Source organism: Perognathus longimembris, chromosome 2, assembly GCF_023159225.1.
Source record: "Perognathus longimembris pacificus isolate PPM17 chromosome 2, ASM2315922v1, whole genome shotgun sequence".
In the NCBI taxonomy this organism is placed as follows: Eukaryota; Metazoa; Chordata; class Mammalia; order Rodentia; family Heteromyidae; genus Perognathus; species Perognathus longimembris.
Window position 1 is genome coordinate 13,416,505 of NC_063162.1, and position 13,151 is coordinate 13,429,655.

General features: G+C 45.1%; 1 long non-coding RNA gene across 1 annotated transcript; it reads right to left on the reverse strand.

Annotated features, from left to right (window-relative positions):
• Positions 1-228: 228 nt before the first annotated feature.
• On the reverse strand, positions 229-8,918 carry LOC125345912. The gene is made up of 3 exons (XR_007209816.1): positions 8,843-8,918; positions 5,761-5,763; positions 229-298 (listed from the first exon to the last, which is right to left on the reverse strand). It is a non-coding gene; the product is annotated as an uncharacterized LOC125345912 (long non-coding RNA).
• Positions 8,919-13,151: the final 4,233 nt, after the last annotated feature.

A 13,151-nucleotide genomic window follows, 5' to 3' on the forward strand; every position in this document is an offset into this window, starting at 1 on the left:
TCCCCAAGGGTGACAAAGCTATAAATATTTATGCTTGAAATCAGGCAATCTGGTCAAGGAGGAAGGTCCATAAGGATCCCACTTTGCTGAGTCTTGTGGCTGGAAGGGAGAGTCCCTTATCACTAACTCCAACAGCTCACTGCGGGGCTCAGAAGGCTCCAGGAAGCCCCAGCTCCTTTTTAGTAGCACCTTGGGCTTTTGCTACTTACCAAGTTATCTTTTTTCTGTCAAAATGTGCTCATGTTGTTCCCGCATCCTCTTCCTTCAGGGACTTGATCTCCATAGCTCTGGTCACTTCCTGGAGTGTGAGGAGGTGGCCGAGTTAATTATTTTTACTTTGACAGTCTTACCCAAGGCTGGCCTGCAGCAGCTACTACACTGAGAGGGGAAGTGAGCAGAGTGTACAGGTGACCGGGTGAGTTGCTATGCCAGTGCACACCAGCTCGACAGCCCTGGTTGGCACCACATCTTCTAGGAATTACCTCAGAGCCCCCAGTCAAGGCTTTGTTTATTTCGAATGCCACAGGCTTGTGGAGGTTGAGAAGTGTGAGAATTCGGTTGTCATCGACTGCCGCCTTGGAACTATGAAGTGATTAATATGTCAAGAAACCCAGATGCCATTGCCTGGGTCCCTGATCAGCAACCCCTTTTAGCTCAGCCCAGATCTTTCTGTGAGCATGTTACCAAGTGGTGAGAGCAGCTTCTGGAAGCACTGAGTGGAGACCTTCATGAGCTCACTCCTGAGTTCTTGGACAGAGAACTAAGGGCAAGCAATCCTGGTAGACAGAGATGGAGTGGACATGTTTGGTCTTCATGGCCAGAAAGACACTACACAAATGGCAGTGCGCGGGGTGTGTGTGTGTGTGTGTGTGTGTGTGTGTGTGTGTGTGTGTGTGGAGGAGGTGTCTCTCCTCTCAGACTCTCTGTGAAGTATTCTGTTCTAGGGAGGAAAAAATTCTAGGACATTCCCAAGAATTCAAAGAGTTCATTCTGGGTATGTTCTTAATTTTGTTTTAAAAGTCCTAGTTTCAAATCTATATTCAAATCTAAATGTGTCACTTTTCTGGAGGTAGAGGAAGTGATACCCAGTTTTGAAAAGATAAGAAAAAAAATGAGGCAAACAATTTCTGGTTTGTTTTTCTGAAGGAGTTGGCCAGCGAGCGCCTTGCTCTGGCCCCATGGTACCACAAGATGGCAGCATGTCTGAATGTTCCAACCCCAGCCCTGGGCGCTTAAGGTGCCTTGGCTCTGAGACAGCAGCACATCCTCCCTTGTGTTCTGGAGGATTAAGAGTACCCACAAGGATGCGCTTGTCTTCAGGCAGAGCCCAAGGGCTGCATCTCCATGGCCCATGTCAGCTGTTTCAACAAACTCAGCCTTCAACTCAAGGGCCTTTTGGCCAGTGGCCATTTGGACACTGACTTTGGTTTTATGAGATACATGCTTATTTGGCCAGATGTTGTATGGGGACCAAGGAACTCTGTGGCACATTAGAAAGGACACCTCACCTGGCATTCCTGTGCCAGGAAAGACTGAGTATTCTGTGGGGCCCGGTACCCATACCCAACCCAGCACTTGGCTCCCTCATCCTTAACATCTGCACCAGCCATTTGCTGGGAAATAACAGGTAAGTCTTCCAGATTTGACTTAGGTACTCTCGTCATTTATTCATTCACTCACTCATTTAGCTGTCAACAAACATTTGTTTGGCCAGGCACTGGTGGATCACACCTGTAATCCTACCTACAAGACTGAGATCTGAGGATTGTGGTTCAAAGCTAGCCTGAATAGGAAAGTGTGTAAGACTCTTTATCTCCAATAAATTACCCAGAAAAGCTGGAAATGCTGCTGTGGAGCACTCACCTGGAGCAAAAGAAGCTCAGCAACATTGTCTAGGCCCTGAGTTCAGTCCCTAGGACCTGCACAAAAAAATAAATAAAACATTTAAAAAATTGTTCAGCACCTTCTGGCCCAGGTGCTTTATTATGCCCAGGCATCTAAGATGATAGTCTGGACCTTGTATATCTAGCAAATAGGGGTGAAAAAAATAAAATAATGACAATGACAAAAAATGCTATGTAGGCTGAATGGTAGAGACTCCAGAAAGCTCTATTATTTATTAGCTGCTGGCCTTGGGCAAGTTATGTAGCCAGGAGCCTCTGTGTCAGGTGCTTGAGATTTTGCATAAGGAGTGTTGTGTGACATCAACTGCAATATCACAGTCAAGTGAGAGCTGCCTGCCTTGATTACTGCTAAGTACCCCCAAAACCAGGTAGTGTTTGTTCACATGGGTGATCAAAAATACTGCTCATCATGTCAGCCTTCACCCACCAGAGTCTGTTTCCTCATCTTTAAAGGGAAAAATAATCCTGATATTGTCATGAGACTACTGTGAGCCATGGGCTCACATAGTATGGAAAGAATTTTTTGTATTGAGTCTGGGTAGTAGTGACTGCCATTGTTATTGGATTTAGATGTCACAATTATCAAGGCTTAAATAATGCATGTGGAGTCATATCTAAAGTCTCTGGGTAAGCTTTAAAAATAAGATGTGTGCTTGGCTAATTAATGGACCACTTCTTCCTCTTCCTGCTACAGGAAGTGGTTGCTCCAACTGTTGAGCCAATGAATTATCAGCATGTGCATGCTGCTCTTCCTATGCATCCATGGAATCAGCGTGGCTGCATGCACACAGCAGAAAGAGGACGTGTTATCCAAATAGTTGGGTAGCAGTGCCAGCTGATAGTCAGCCAAGGGAGGGAGGAAGAAAGTCCCTGTCATGTGACTTCTCTAGGGGCAGCTTGGACTTGTTAGACTTCATCTCATATAATCCACTAGGTGGCCCTGATACGAACATAGGCTCTATATCAGCAAATCTATTTTGCAGGATAGCAAACAGAGGCCAAAGTCATCTAGAAATCATATAATGGAACTGGGGTGGGTCTGACTCTAGAACCTGAAGTCTTTTCATGGCATAAAGCTATCTTGAACAATTTGATACCATCAACCAGTAAATATGTCCTCTGGCTAACGGAAGCACTTAACGACTTGTTGAATTGCACCAATGGACCAATTCAGACCAAATACACAACTCGACATGCGGATGAACATAGGATGTGAAAACACATTAAATGGTTGTCCTACCACTTCACATGATGGCTGTTATCTTCGTGTGTCCCAGCCTCATCTCATCCCACCCATCGGTACCTGTATGTGAACTCATGGGGTGAGCAGCAGGACAAGGAGACCTGAGATTGTAAGTCCTATGCCAGTAGCATGCCTCTCTCATTCAACCTCTAGGAAGAAGGATCTCATTGGCCTAAGACAGTCAGGAGGAAACTTAACCTTGTTGAGGCCCTGAGGGGAGCCACCACATGGTCGTCCTCACTGAAGAGTGGGAACTTTCACCTCCTGGTGAGTGACCTGGGCTGCAAAAGGATAGCCATATTTGCCAATCCTGCAGAGTAAAAAAAAAAAGTTGAACTGAGTAGTGACTAAACAAAGAGCAAATATGCTCTTCTCACCAACGTAGGCTTGAGAGCATCCCAGCAGGGCATTGAAAGAAGTGGTTTTCAGACAGGCATGATTCCCCATTGGTAAGGAAATGGAAGGACTTGGAAAAAATTATACTAAGTGAAGTGAGCCAGACCCAAAGAAACATGGACTCTATGGTCTCCCTCATAGGGAATAATTAGCACAGGTTTAGGCTAGTCACAGCAGAGGATCACAAGAGCCCAATAGCTATACCCTTATGAACACAAAATATGATGCTAAGTGAAATGAACTCCATGTTATGGAAATGAGTGTTATCACTGTTGTAATTACTTTCAACATGCCATGTGAAACCGTAGCTTTCTTTTTGTTGATGATCCTCTTCCTGTGGTTGTTCCTGCCCTATCACTGTATCTTATCTGAGTACCCTGGATACTGGTATTAGAACTAGGGAAGGAAAAGGGAATAGGGACAAAGAACAAAAAGACAAACGACTCCAAAAGCAATACTTACAAAACCATTTGGTGTAAACCAACTGAACAACTCATGGAGGAGGAGGGAAAGGGGGAAGGGGGAAATGAGGGAGGAGATAACAAATTGCACAAGAAATGTACCCACTGCCTTATGTATGGAACTGTAACCCCTCTGTACATCACTTTGACAATAAAGAAGTAATTATTCAGAAAAAAAGAAAATACCTCTTCAAAGTATTTTAACTGGCTAAAATGTACACTTAATATTTCTATGATTTATATGTTTTTAAAATTTCTGACAACTATAATAGTGTACTTAACACCTAAGACTACTGGTAAAAAGAAAATAAATTTTATTCTGAAAAATAAAAGATTTGAGGCTGGAGGGTTTAGGTTTAAACTAATTGATTTTTCTGCCTATCTCGCTTCCATTCTTCTTTTCACAGTAGCATCCTCAGTTTCCATTAGGAAACCACCCTTCCCCGGCTTCATGTCCCCTAAAGATGGGTACACAACCAAGGCTGGCCCCTGTGGGGATTCCATACCCTGTCGGAAGGATGCTTTGGGGGAGATGGGAGGGGATATCTTAAGCCAGAACAAAAGACAATGAATCCTGAGGTTTTGCCAGAACTTAAGGACACTGCAAATCTAGCAGATGAAAGGGAAGAAAGGGGTCAGAGACCTCAACAGATCGGATCAGATTTTAATCAAAGCTGAAGAGAGGCTTCAAGTAACACCAAGCTGAGTGGGAGATACAAGGGCATGGGGGGAGGGGGAAGGTCCAGGGTTTGAGTACAGTCAAATGAGGGCAGCCCCAGGTCTCGCTCAGGGCAACGCGTACTTCCAGTTAGGGCCAAGGGTGAAGTTGAGCTGCTGGGGGTGAGATCTTTTTCGAGAACCACTCCATTGTGAGGATTTCTAAGAATGGGTCCCAAGGATGGGCCTGAAGGAAGGAGATCAGTGAGCCCTGGGGGGCAATGTTGGGTTATGAGGGCAAGGCAGATTCCTGTCACTTGCTTACTGCCAAGGTCCCTAAGCTGGCTGCCAATCTGTCTGGACCCCACATAAGGAAAGCCCTTGAGGCTGAAGCTGGCCCCACAGGAAGCAGAGATGAGATGGGGGAAGACAAAGCTCCCTGGTGACATTTTCTTCTGATAACTTCTGCTCTGGATTTAGCCATAGACTTTTCCAGCTATGTGAGTGTCTCTCTCTGCAAGTCAGTATTGAGCTTCTGCCTTCTAGATCGGCAAGCATCCTGCGTAGTGTAGGGTCATTTCCCAAAGAGGTCGGTAAATTAGGGGCTGAGAATACAATACAATTTTACTTGAAACATTAATTCTATTAGTAATTAATGGCATTACTGTGTTATGCTGTAGAGATTAAAGACATCAGAGAAATTCTGCCACCTGTAGGCTGTATCATGTAGAAAATAAACATACTCTACAACATTATCCAATAAATCATAAAGCTTTGTTTCCCTGAAATCAGAAAAATGTAGGTTGAGTTCTAGCTGTTCTCGTGGCCTTGATCAACCATCTCCAAGGTCCTGATGAGCTTCAGTTTTCTGAGTTTAATATGATGGTAATATAAGAATAGTGACCTCACTGGGTTGTTCTGGAAGATTATCTGAAATGGTAAGACTATCCAGTTTACAAATGTGTCTATCCAATAGTAGGTGAAAGGGAGAAAGATTAAGAAACTTGTTCAAGATCATCCAAGCGGTAGAACATAGAGCTGAGATTTGAATCCTGGCAGTGAGTCAGATCTTGCAGCCATCCAAACTTAACATCACCACCTTCTCCTTCTTCTTCTCCTCCTCCTCCTTCCCCTCCTTCCCCTCTCCTCCTTTTCCTCCCCCTCCTCCTCTTCTTCCTTCCTTTTGCTAGTCTCGGGACTTGAACTCAGAGCCAGGGCACTGTCCTTACACTTCTTTGTGCTCAAGGCTAACACTCTACCACTTGAGGCACAGCATCATTTCCAGCTTCTCCTGAGTAGTTTATTGGTGGTAAGAGGCTCATGGACTTTCCTGCCCTAGCTGACTTCAAACCCTGATCTTCAGATCTCAGCCCCCCTGAGTAGCTTGAACTACAGGTGTGCAAAGTTAGCATTCTTAATCGCCATGGCTGCCATATTTTGAGGCTAAGTGAGGTGAAGAAACTCACCCAAGGTTGCAGCATAGAACAATGAACTGGAGGAAGTGTTTGTCACATAGGAAATCTCAAAAGAGAGAAGGGTGGTGACTGGTTGGCTATTTTTCAGGGTGGGGCTATGTCGGCTGCGATAGAGGATGCAGAAGATCTAGTTTTAGATTCTACATGTGACCACAGGCACGTCCCTTGGGTCCTCATACGCAAATCAAGATGCTCAGTGTAGAGGGCCTCTAAGGGCTCATCTGTAATCACCACGTTGTCATTGGCTTCTGAGCCCTTGCCCACCACCCAGGTGAAGAAGCTGGTGTAACTTCTCTCTTCTCCCCGCCTGTGGGTCTGCAGATAGGGCGGTCGGAACTTCATCTGCTCTGCTCCTCACTGCTTCCAGCCTGGGTCTCTCCCCAAGTTTTCCATCTCCTCTCTAGCCTGGTTTATTTCCAAGTGTGACCAAAATCGGCAATCCCTGAAATGGAGCAAGAAAAAGCCTGACCTGGCCCCTCAGCCTACTTCCATGGTGTGCTTCCCTTGTTTCCACCTCTTTCCTGATCATTTAAAAAGCTTTTTATCACATCTGAAAATGCTTCTCAAATGGCAGCAAACTCTCCCGGGGGCGGGGGGGGGGGGGGAACAACAACAACAACCCAACAAGCAAGTGTTTTGATGAGTTAAGTGTAAATGAATCAAAACCATATGGATTAAATTTTCTCTGAAATGCGCTCAACATTAGCCATTAAGGAGAAATCCTTAGGGGCGAGATGGATTGAGGGGCAGAGGGCATGGTAAGGTTGGCTCTGTCTTGACTCATCCTCCAGGTCTCTTGGCAATGGGGCCATTTGTTCCACAGTGTGCGTACCCCCAAAGTCCCAGACCCCCAGTAGAGTTAGCATACTCAATTTTTAAATAGATGAGCTGGTAATTTAGGCTGCCACTTAATGAGACCTTGGAGGAAAACTTCAAGTATCCCAAGGCATCTTGCTCTTGCTGTGAGAGTTTCTTTTTGTTCAAGGCAGTGAACAATTGCTGTGGTTTGAACACGGTTCAGCATCGCCAAAAAACAAAACAACAAAAAAACAAAAAACCATCTTGTTGTGATTTAATTTCCAATAAGGTATTGTGAAGTGGCAGGGCCATGAAGGGGTGTTGGGTGTTAGGGGATCTACCCTCGTGAAGAAATGAGTGTAGATACCACGAACATGGGGTAGTTATCACAGGGAAACATCCCTGTTGTTTCCTTCTCTCCCTTGTCTGCACATGCCTGCTTGCCCTTCTGGTTTTTACTTTTATTCTTTTGCTTTCACTTATGAACATAAGCTGAGCAGATTGAATGGTTCCATTCTGGACCTACACACACCACACCACACCACACCATACCACGACACTAAACAGAAAGAAGCAAAAAAAATTTTTTTTTTTTGGCCAGTCCTGGGCCTTGGACTCAGGGCCTGAGCACTGTCCCTGGCTTCTTTTTGCTCACGGCTAGCACTCTGCCACTTGAGCCACAGCGCCACTTCTGGCCGTTTTCTGTATATGTGGTGCTGGGGAATCGAACCCAGGGCCTCATGTATACAAGGCAAGCACTCTTGCCACTAGGCCATATCCCCAGCCCGGAAAGAAGCAAATTTGATTTGAGCATTTACTCAAAGTGCATTTTACTGAGCACCTACTTTGTGTTTAGAACTACAAGGTAATGGGAGACAAAGAGAAATAAAGTGAAGAGAGGGCAAGAGTCCCTCCTGGGCCTCTACCCTTTCTGTGTCTTCATAGCGAAGTTATTGCCCTGCAGATACTGTTCCCTGTATCATTTTCGCCTTCAATATTTCAGGGCTGCTGCTAACAGGATTTCAAACCAGCCTGGTACTATTTTCTAAAAGTCCTTGGTAGAGGCTGGGGGCCTGTGGGTGTCAGATGAGCTGCTCCTGTGCCCCATCAATGGACTGCCGGCTCATTAGATCCCAAATCCTCTTAGCTGAACACCAAGGCAGCTTCCTAATTGGTCCTCCTGGACATCCTCTCCCAATCTACTCAGCAGAATCTGATCCCACCATTCCACTTTTGAGAGAGCCAGGTTCCCTGAGGGAACCTAAACTCCCTCTCGTAGCAGAAGAAGCCTCTGCAAGAACAGTCTCCAGACCTTTCCTCATCCCCTTTCCCTTAGTACCTCATACTCTGGCAACACCGAAGCGCCTGTAGATTCCACTACCATGCACCCTGTCCTTTCTTACCTTTCTCTTCTTGTTTGTGCAACATGCTTTTCCCTCTTTGTGGCCTCACTAACATAAGCTCAAACTTGTTTGTTTCTGGTTATTGCCTTGGCCTCTTTTCTGTGACTATGATAGAATACCTAAGACTGGTTACTTTGTGAAGAAATAAGGTTGATTCCATTCACACTTGATGGAACTGAGATGCTGGAGCTGTTTTTTCAGTAAATAATAAAGGGTCCCGGGGTCAAGAAAGCTTTCAAGAGTATGTAGTTAGAAAAGGTCCAGTGGGCTTTGTACTGCACTTCATCTCAGAGCCTGTAGTGGGCTTATGTGTACAGTGGCTCTCTAAGGCCAAACTTGGTTAGAGGAGCAAGCTCTACAAATGAGCATTCGAGAAAAGGTGTAAGGACCAGAAACTTGAAGAGCATTGAACCTGGAGCTCTGTGAGCTCTGAAGCCCACAGAGCTGTGTCTGAGCCTGGCTGAGCAAGTGTTCTGCCTCAGTGGTGTTCTGGGGAATCTCCTACCTTCTGCACAGACTCCAGGACATTCTGGCATCTGAAGATTGGGAACAGCAGACATATCTGGAATCAGGGTCCTTGAGGTGGACAGGACCATTTTTGTAAACATTCTTGAGGTATGGACCTATGGAAAGGAGAGGAGACGATAAACAGGACATGAAGAACACGGGATTATTGCTATTGTCTGAGTGGGTGGGGAGGTTGGGAGGGTCATGTTTGCTTTACATGCCATTATATTCTGGCATCCAGTCCAGATCTGGAGCTTGGGATACATGTCATAAACACAGGCATCGGTGACCACTAAACACATAAGGATTCTTTTGAGTTGTCCATGAATTCATGAGCATCCTTCTTCGAGAGGGACTCATTTCCAACCATCAGGTGGATGAAGTTGTGTGTTTCCTAATTTCCTTCTTCAAAGTAATCATGACCTAGATTGTATTCCAGAATGGTGAGATCTAGGAGATGTGGGCTACAGACACTTTTTCAGACGTGGCAGGGATTCGTCTGGCTTGTTAGGCAGGGAAGGAAGGGAACAGCATGCCTGCGTGTTCCACAGGAAGCAGATCTGGGAAAGGGAAATGAAAGCCGTTTTCAAAGAGCCCTTCAAAACAGCTGGGGCTTCGTCGTGCAGAGGCGGCTCCGGCTCGCCGCCTTGTTCAGGCATGCTCCCACGTCCACATCAGATTTATAGGCTCATAGGTGGTGGTCTTTCTCTAACCAAAAGGTTATCTCTCCTTACCCCCTGAGTGCTTATGGTGAGAAAATTTATGGTGGAGGAATTTAAAGTCTCAAAGGGAGAAAAAAGTGGGTTTTTTTCCCCCTCAGAGGCTACATACAGGCCCAAGAAAGCTCTTAAAAACATATTTCAGAGAAAATATATCCAAAGAAGGTATCTGGCAAAGGATTATTATCTATGATATGCTTTTATAAAAGCTCTCAAATCACCACTCCAAAACCCCATAGAGCCCAAGATAGAGAAAAGACTTATTTAGTCATCTTGGCAAAAGGGGCAAGGGCAGGCAGGCACCCGTGGCTCACGCCTGTGATCCTAGCTGCTCAAGAGGCTGAGATCTGAGGATGCGGTTTGAAGCTAGCCCAGGGAAAGTGTGTGAGACTCTTGTGTCTCCAATTAACCACCAAAAAATTAAGAACTTAAGAAGGCTGCAAGTGGAGCTGTGGCTCAAGTGGTAGAGCATGAGCCTGGAGTAAAAATAAAAGCTTAGGGACGGTCCTCAAGCCCTGAGTTCAAGCCCCATGATTGCACAAAAACAAGAACAAGGCAAAACAAAACAGAGGACACGAGGAAAGATGAGATGTTCTGCATCATCAGGAAAATTCCAAAGAAAGGCACATGACCTAATTGTTGGAGAAGATGGAGACAAAATGGATTGTCCATTCTTTGCTGGTAGGCATGGCATTGGCGTGCGGGTATACACTTCACCTGCTTCTTATAAAACTAAACATGCAAACACTGTATTATGATTCAACCCTTGAGCGCTTACTCCACAATCATCAAAATATATGTTCACACAGAAAATTATATAAATGAAGTTTTATTCAAGTTTCATTCATAATTCAACAGGTGAGTGGTTGAACAAACCAGAGTTATGGTCCTGAGACAGCCATACCAGGCAGTAATCAAAAGGAATTAACAGTCAATAGACAAAACAACTTGGATGCATCTCCCAGAATGACGGTAGATGAACAAAGGCATTCACAAAAGGTTTTTATTATGTGGTATCGTGTACATAGCATTCTTTTTTTTTTTTTTTTTTTGGCCAGTCCTGGGCCTTGGACTCAGGGTCTGAGTACTGTCCCTGGCTTCTTCCCGCTCAAGGCTAGCACTCTGCCACTTGAGCCATAGCGCCGCTTCTGGCCGTTTTCTGTATATGTGGTGCTGGGGAATCGAACCTAGGGCCTCGTGTATCTGAGGCAGGCACTCTTGCCACTAGGCTATATCCCCAGCCCCATAGCATTCTTAATATGAGAAAATTATAGAAATGGAGAATGCATTTGTGGTTGCTAGGGTGCGGTGCATTAGTGGTTGCTAGGGTGGGGTACTAGGTGCAGGTAAAAATATCTGGGTGAGGTTAAAGGTAACAGAAAGGAGCTTCATGGTGATGGTATGTCCTGTGTCACCTAAGAAGTATAGCACCAAACCAAAGCACACAATCCAAAGCAAACTGAGATTTACTCACACTTGACAATGACTGCTGGGCTTTCCCGGAAGCCACTGCAGAAGAAGGGAGGCAGATGTGCGCCTCCCAGAATGCCTCTTGCCTTGCTGGTTGGCTAATGAAAAGCAACATAGTGTTTTCTACATTGTAACAACCTGCTTCAGCTTTAAGTTTTCAGACAAACTTTGGATTTTAGAACAGCTAAACAAATCCTTAAGGAGCAGTCCTGGACTAAGAAGAAAGCACATCAAAGCAAATAAAATTATCTTCCTTTTCTTTCCCAGAAAGAGGAATGGCAGGAGAGGAATGATGGAGCCAAGTTGGAGAACCTTGGGGATGGAGTTTTGAGGTCAGCTAGCTCTGAATTATGGCCCCCTACATCTGAGAGGCTGATGTACCAGTAGACAATAGCATGACTTATGACCTGCAGTAACCTCTTATCAACAATAAACAATTCAGTAAGTTAGATCTTGCAAAAGAAAATGTCTGACACAAGAGAATTATTCTGCGTCTGTTCCAAACATCTGTTATAAACCAGGCTTGCCAGAAGCACAACTACTACCTCTAGTGACCATCCAGAAAACGAACAGTAACTTGTAATGACAAGTCCCAAATGGCCAGGACTTGATTAATAACGGACAGCTTCCCTTCCAAATTAAGGCCAATCAGAGAAAGCCACACATGGATGGTAACCAATCCCTTGGCTGCTCACTTCTAGCTGTTCCACCCCCAGCTTGCCTAGGACAACAGCCTCCAGTGGAGTGACTATAAACTCTCTTCCCTATCCTTCCACCTGCCTTCAAGTCTCTGTGAAACAGAGGTCGAGGTGGCTACTCTCTGCGCTAGCAAGCTCTGAATGAATAGCTCCCACTTTCCTCATTTGGTGGGTCTTTGGTTATTTCCACACACCTTTGTAGAGATTTATGGAATAAATTATTTCGAGCAGTTCTATCTCCTGATACCCAAGACAATGACTGTATGACCGTTGGCTGCTGCTCCCTCCTCCTCACAGGCTCTATTCCTTGTACTCACCATGAGTGGATTCCTGGAGGTCTAGAAGAGGCCTGATAGTTTGCCTCAGGTCTCCTGGTGGAGCATGAGGGGTTGTTCATGGTTGGCATTGCTTAGCATCACTCTATGCTTTTGCCTGCTGTACGAGTGACCATGCTACACTGGTTGCTAAATGTTTTTAGCTATTCCCATCTTTATCCAACCCCAGGCTAAATTGCTTCTGTGCTCCTGGCCTCCATTCAGTACCATGTTTCTTACTAGATATTTCCATAGGGAGTTGTGGGTTGGTTTCTAATCCCAGAAGTAACTAGTATGGACCAGCTGCTAGACCTGTCTCTGCTGATATAATATGAGGCGGGACTAAATAACCCCTTAGGCTCCTCCTCTACTTAACCTTGGCCAGATGACAGTCTTAGAAGGAATTTTTTCCTGAGAAGCTGCCCTTGTCAGACAAGGAGGGAAAAGTCAAGCCCCTAGAATTTTACTGCCAAGGCAGAACGCAATTCCTGTTTTCTACATTAGATTCTGTTTTCCAAAATGGTAGCATTTGGATTCTACCAACCCCTCGACCTGCTTCACCATCTGTTCACATCATTCACAGCCTATAGACTCAATTTCCCCCTGGAAACTTTTTATTTTTAAATATGGAAGGAACTCAAGTTCCCATACATACCCTGAATGTGACATTGTGAAATAACTTTTTTTTTCCCCTCTCCCCGATTGTCCATCCCTGCCCCACCCCACCCCCAAAGTAACTCATTTTCATTGAGTGTCAGCAGAAACAAAATAAGACAAAATTCCTCACTTCCACTCAGAGGCCTTATCCTGGGAAGCAGGAGCACAGGAGAGGTTATCTCCTCTAAAGTTCAGAAATAAAAATGACTTCTCCTTTCAGTGGCTGTTCCCTGATGTGACTCTGATCAGTATCAAATGCTCCATAGCAAGGATTTCTGTAGAGCCTTCTCAGCTAAAAGAGATTTAACCCGCCTGATGCTCTTTGTGAGGGAACAATGGCTATAACAATAAGGAGCTAGTATATTGTTCCAGCATGAATAGTCTCCATTCTAGGTATTTGCTGTTGGGCCCTGTAGATTACCTGCAAAGAATGTCCGACCCCCTCTGTG